This window comes from Marmota monax, unplaced genomic scaffold (genome assembly GCF_021218885.2).
Source record: "Marmota monax isolate L192 unplaced genomic scaffold, Marmota_monax_Labrador192_F-V1.1 WCK01_AAM20220418_F8-fsc00637, whole genome shotgun sequence".
NCBI lineage: Eukaryota > Metazoa > Chordata > Mammalia > Rodentia > Sciuridae > Marmota > Marmota monax.
Window position 1 is genome coordinate 130,001 of NW_026694846.1, and position 5,209 is coordinate 135,209.

Genomic DNA, 5,209 nt, shown 5'->3' on the forward strand with positions numbered 1-5,209 from the left:
GTGGCACCTCTTACTAGAAGGGAGACTTTTTGCTCACCCATGAGTTAGTTTTATGTGTCTTCTGCCTCTGTTGCTGTAGAGACAGGAGATGTTATAATGGTGTCCCTGCTCTATGGCACAGCACCCATTATTGAAGACATACGGTGAACGTGGTAATGATAACATACATGGTTGACATCTGTTCAGTGCTCAAGATGTACCAGGTGCTGCTCTGAGTTAGCTTACTTAATCCTCAGAGTCACCCTTTGAGGTTACTATAATTATTTTTAATACAAGATGGCAGAAACAAAGAAGTGAACCAACATAAAGACAAATGACGGAGTTGAATTCTGTATTTCCTGCTTTAAATCTTGTCCATTCAAGCTCCCCTATTCCTGGCAGCAACATATTCATCCTGATGTTTTTCCTCTTTCTCCTCCTGCATTTCCCCTATCATTTATCTTTTTCCCCTATTTAGTCTTCCCTCTTTTCTCTTTCCTTCCTCTTTTCCTTTATTCCTCCTTTCTTCAGTTTCCTTATCCACTTTTTTGATATACCTTTATAGATAATTTGCTATTCAAACATTTCTTTTGGGATGCTTACTATGTAGATAAAACAGTGAGCCAAACATATGTGGTCCCTGTCATCTTGAAACTCACAATTCAGTAGTGAACTATTATCCAAATAATAATAGAAGTTATATTTGGTGAAGGCTGTCAAGACTATAAAGGGAAAGTTCAAGATGCAACAAATGCATTACATCATTGCTAAGCAGGAGATTTCAGACTGGCTGCCTTCTTTTTCTCACCACTCTCTCTCTAATACCTATGCTATTAATTTCATGGATGATGGTTTAATAGACCTAGCACTAATCTTTCTGCTTCCCCCTAGTCAATTCATCCCCAACACTGCCAGCTAAATCTTAATCACTGTTTTCTTCAGGCCACTCCCCTATTTAAAAGATCACTCACTGTCCTATTACCTAAAATGTCAAGTGGCCACAGACGGTTTTTTGCAGAGTCGCAGCAATTTCCTGCTTCACCAGTGCTTGGACAGAGCCCAGCGCTGGCTGGCATCCCTGCATCAGCCCTTTGCAGCTCCTCTCAGTGCACTGCTGAGTCGCCCAGGCCCCGCCCAGCTCACTCCTGTGGCCCTACAAGGCCAGTTAACCTGGAGCTCTGTGCCTCTTGTGTCTCCCTGCTTACTACTTCTACCTCATGGAATGGCTTTGAAGAACTCTCTCAAATACTTTCTTCACCAGTTACATGAAGAAGGGGAACACTGGAGAAATCAATGAAACTGTAGAACCAACCAAGTGACTGAATCTTCTTCAGGATGTCAAGAAATCAGACTGTGATGTTTGGCAAGGGAGCTGAATGCAATGTGTGGGCCCAACACTTGGGAAAAACAATCAAACTACATGAAGTACTGGAACTGTAAAACTGGCCATAGACAAAAATGGCCTTCCTCCCTTGTATGACTTCAGTGAGGTTCATTACTTAAATGAACAAGTGAAATATATCAGAGAACTGGGGAACTGCATAACAAACTTGAAGACTATCTTTCAGACAAGCACACTCTGGGAGACAGTGATAATGGGAGCTAAGCCTCAGGAAGACTTTCCCATAGCCATCTGCAGACTTCTCTGGCCCCAAGGCAGCACATGCAGGTTGGGGTTACCTTTGCCTTTTCTACAAATTTTACCAAAATACCACTTAAGTTTATTAATTTGTACCATTCCTTAAAAAAAAAAAAAAGTAACCCCCTGAAAAGTCACATGTTCAAATCTAACCTTCCAACCTGTTTGACTTTTTCTGTGTCTTCCCTTCAGTGAGGAGCACAGGGACCATCACAGGCAATCTACATCACATCTTTTTATCCAACTTAGTATCTATACTCCCCATGTTTATTGTCACTATGTCTCTGTCTCATATTTGCTTATCTGACTTCACAGTTGTTCTCTGGGCATTTTCTTTTTAAAAGCCTGTTAACTTTTCACTGCTTGTTACAAACCATGTAACCTTCAATTCAATATTTTAAGTCTCATTTTCATTATCTGATTAGGAATGGGAACTTCAGTATCTAATTCCAAGTAATACTTATTAAGGGGATTGGGGCTGAAACCAATCACTCCACTTGTATGTGAGAGACTGTTCTTTCTAATCTACTGGGAAACAACATTAAGGATTCTCCTCTCTTTCTAGGTGTGTGGCACAAGCATGTAATCCCAGTGGCTTGGGAGGCTGAGACAGGAGGATTCAAGTTCAAAGACAGCCTCAGCAGATTAGTAAGGCCCTACACAATTTAGTGAGACCCTTTCACAACAACAACAACAACAACAAAAAGAGCTGGGGATGTGGTTTAGTGGGTAAGTCCTGCAGGATTTAATCCCTGGTACAAAAAAAATTTTTTTCTCCTCTCTTTCATATACCATCATATTTTACTTTCCATAGATGATTCCTATCAGCATACAAATAGGGAAAAAGATAATAATAAATCCCCTAAAATAAATAAATTTTAGGGAATCCACTTCTCCTAAAAATTATCATTATACTTTTAATTCCCCTTTACAAAAAAATTGAAATTATATATACTTGTTATCACCTGTTCTTTCCTAAATCCACTCCAGTCAGGTCTGTACTCTCAACACTATACCAAAACTGCCTCTACTAGGTTGTCAATGGCTCTGTTATTTAATTAAATGGTTCTCACTTCTAATATTAAGTCACCTATTGGTAGCACTTGATAGTCTTTTTTATTAATCTTTCTTCACTTGTCTTGAAGAATTTGCAGACTATCTCACCTCACTGATTTTTCTTTCTCTGATGTCTTTACTTACTCTTCCTCTGGGATATCTTATCCCAATTTTTTAAATCTTTTTTTTTTTAATTACACTTGTTTTCTTGGTCCTTTTATTTGGTCTTGTGTATAAATTCCACCACTAAGTCTATGACTCTGAAATCTGTATATTCAGCCCAGACGTTTTATCTGAACTTGTATAGCCAATATTTTATTCTTTATCTCTACTCGGACGCCTAAGAGGCATCTTCACCTCACAGTATCCAAAACTGGATTCGGATCTCCAGTGTTCCGAATGGTAATCTTGCAGCTTTATGAATAAATGTGCTATGTGCATTTTCATGCCTAAGATGCTCTTGAGATAACTCTTTAACCTCATTCAAATTTTGCTCAATGGTCACCTCACTGAGGCCTATTCTGGTAACAATGTATGTAATTATAGCTCTTGTTTTACATTTTCTCTTTTCTTAGTACTAATCAGCTTTTGACACACTGAACAACTTATTTCACATATGAATTATTGTTCGTTTCCCACTTCTAGAATGCCATCTCCTAGATGTTGATGTCCTCTGTTTTGTTTCTTTGTGTATCCAAAGTTTGTAGAACAGTGGCTTACATGCAGTGGATGCTCATTAAGTGAAACTAATAAATAACTGGATCTTTTCCAACTCAAAACTTATGCTCTAAAATATCTTAAGATCAAAGCTATCACCTTTTACTTTCCATCGGATAGTCACAATTTGCACAGAATTATCATATAATAGATATTTATTAAATGCATTTCATGTGGGCTCTTGTCTATTACATATTGGAGGGATGTGTGCGTTGGCTGGAGGGAGCTTGTGTTAACCCGCCTTTGATGGCATAATGTATTACTCTTGATATACCTATTCTGTAAAACTCAACCATATATAGAGTTGAGTTTTACAGAATAGGTATATATATATATATATATATATATATATATATATATATTTGATACTGGGGATTGAAACCAGGGACACTCATCCACTGAACCATATCCCCAGCCCTATTTTGTATTTTATTTAGAGACAGGGTCTCACTGAGTTGCTTATAATATTATCTTTTGAAATAACCAAAGGATCTTTAAGCAAGAGATAATATAGTGAATACTTACTATGTGTCAGACAAAGTTCTGAGTTTTAAAAAGTATCAACTCATCAACTCTTCACCCTTTTAATTTCCTATCAAGTGCTTCCAAGTTGTCCCTCCTATATGGAAATTCTGGAGATGGTTTTTCTACATAAACTGAATTTGGCCTGGGTTCTCAGGTTTTCACCATCAGAAAAAGGCTGGTTCTTATTTGAGAGTAACCATTTTATCTTTTAGGCACAGGGATGGCAAACTATTTGAAACACTTAGAATGATATCTTTTAAATCAGATATGTTTTCTTCTCATAGAATATATAAACTAAAGTGAAGAAAGAGTATATCATATTTTACAGCATTTCCTTTTTTTTGGCTTACATAATGTGTGTCTTCATTGCCACTAGTCTTTTCAAATTTTGTATTAACTGGAAAATAGCATATAAAGGGGATATGGAATATTGTTTAAATTGAAAAAAAAGATAGAAGAAATAAGCAATCACTTTGGTGAGACGGAACGTTGTACAAAACTCTGAGAAAGGAGGTGATATCTATGTTTGGCTTTGGTTTGTTCTTTTATACACTCCCTCTAGTGTTCAAAATATGGGAACTTATACTTAGCCTATACAGATGCTAAAGTGCAGATATTAATTTAGAAGTAGGGTTTTCCTAATCTAATGTTATTTTGTTTTACTAGGAGATTATATTTTCAAGTTACTGAACTGTCAGACATTGTATGCAAAACATATTCATCTTTCTTTAACTATGAAGATTTTCAATCCTGTACTGTCCATAGACACGTTTTTAATCTGTGCATTTCAGTTAGGGAGATTATTAGATTCCTGTCTTTAACATCATGCTGCATTGCAAACGTTTTTTTCAGTTTTCATAATCAAAGTTCAGGTTTTAGTTTTACAATTTGAGTAGGAACAAAAACTTTCCTACATACTAAATATAACGTAAACTGGAAAGCACTGTAAACTAATTAGAAAAGTAGCATTGAACATGGATATGAAAACATTTAATGACATCATTTTACTTTAATATAATGAAATGGTATTTAAATATATTGATTTCAAACTGTCTTAAATAACCAAGATATCTCTAGGAAAAGAAAAAAATACATATGTACTATTTTATTTTATTTATTTTATTTTTTTAATTTTTTATTGTTGGCTGTTCAAAACATTACATAGTTCTTGATATATCATATTTCACAATTTGATTCAAGTGGGATATGAGCTCCCATTTTTACCCCATATACAGATTGCAGAATCACATCAGTTACACATCCATTGATTTACATATTGCCATACTAGTGTCT

The 5,209-nt window shown here is 35.9% G+C and overlaps 1 long non-coding RNA gene across 1 annotated transcript in view; it reads left to right on the top strand.

Moving 5' to 3' along the window:
- The window catches only part of LOC131423486 (uncharacterized), a 12,285-nt gene extending 8,614 nt beyond the window's left edge, over positions 1-3,671 (top strand). The window contains exon 3 of the long non-coding RNA XR_009225123.1: positions 2,184-3,671. This is a non-coding gene — a long non-coding RNA (uncharacterized LOC131423486). The remainder of the gene's footprint in view (positions 1-2,183) is intronic.
- The last annotated feature ends 1,538 nt before the right edge of the window (positions 3,672-5,209 follow it).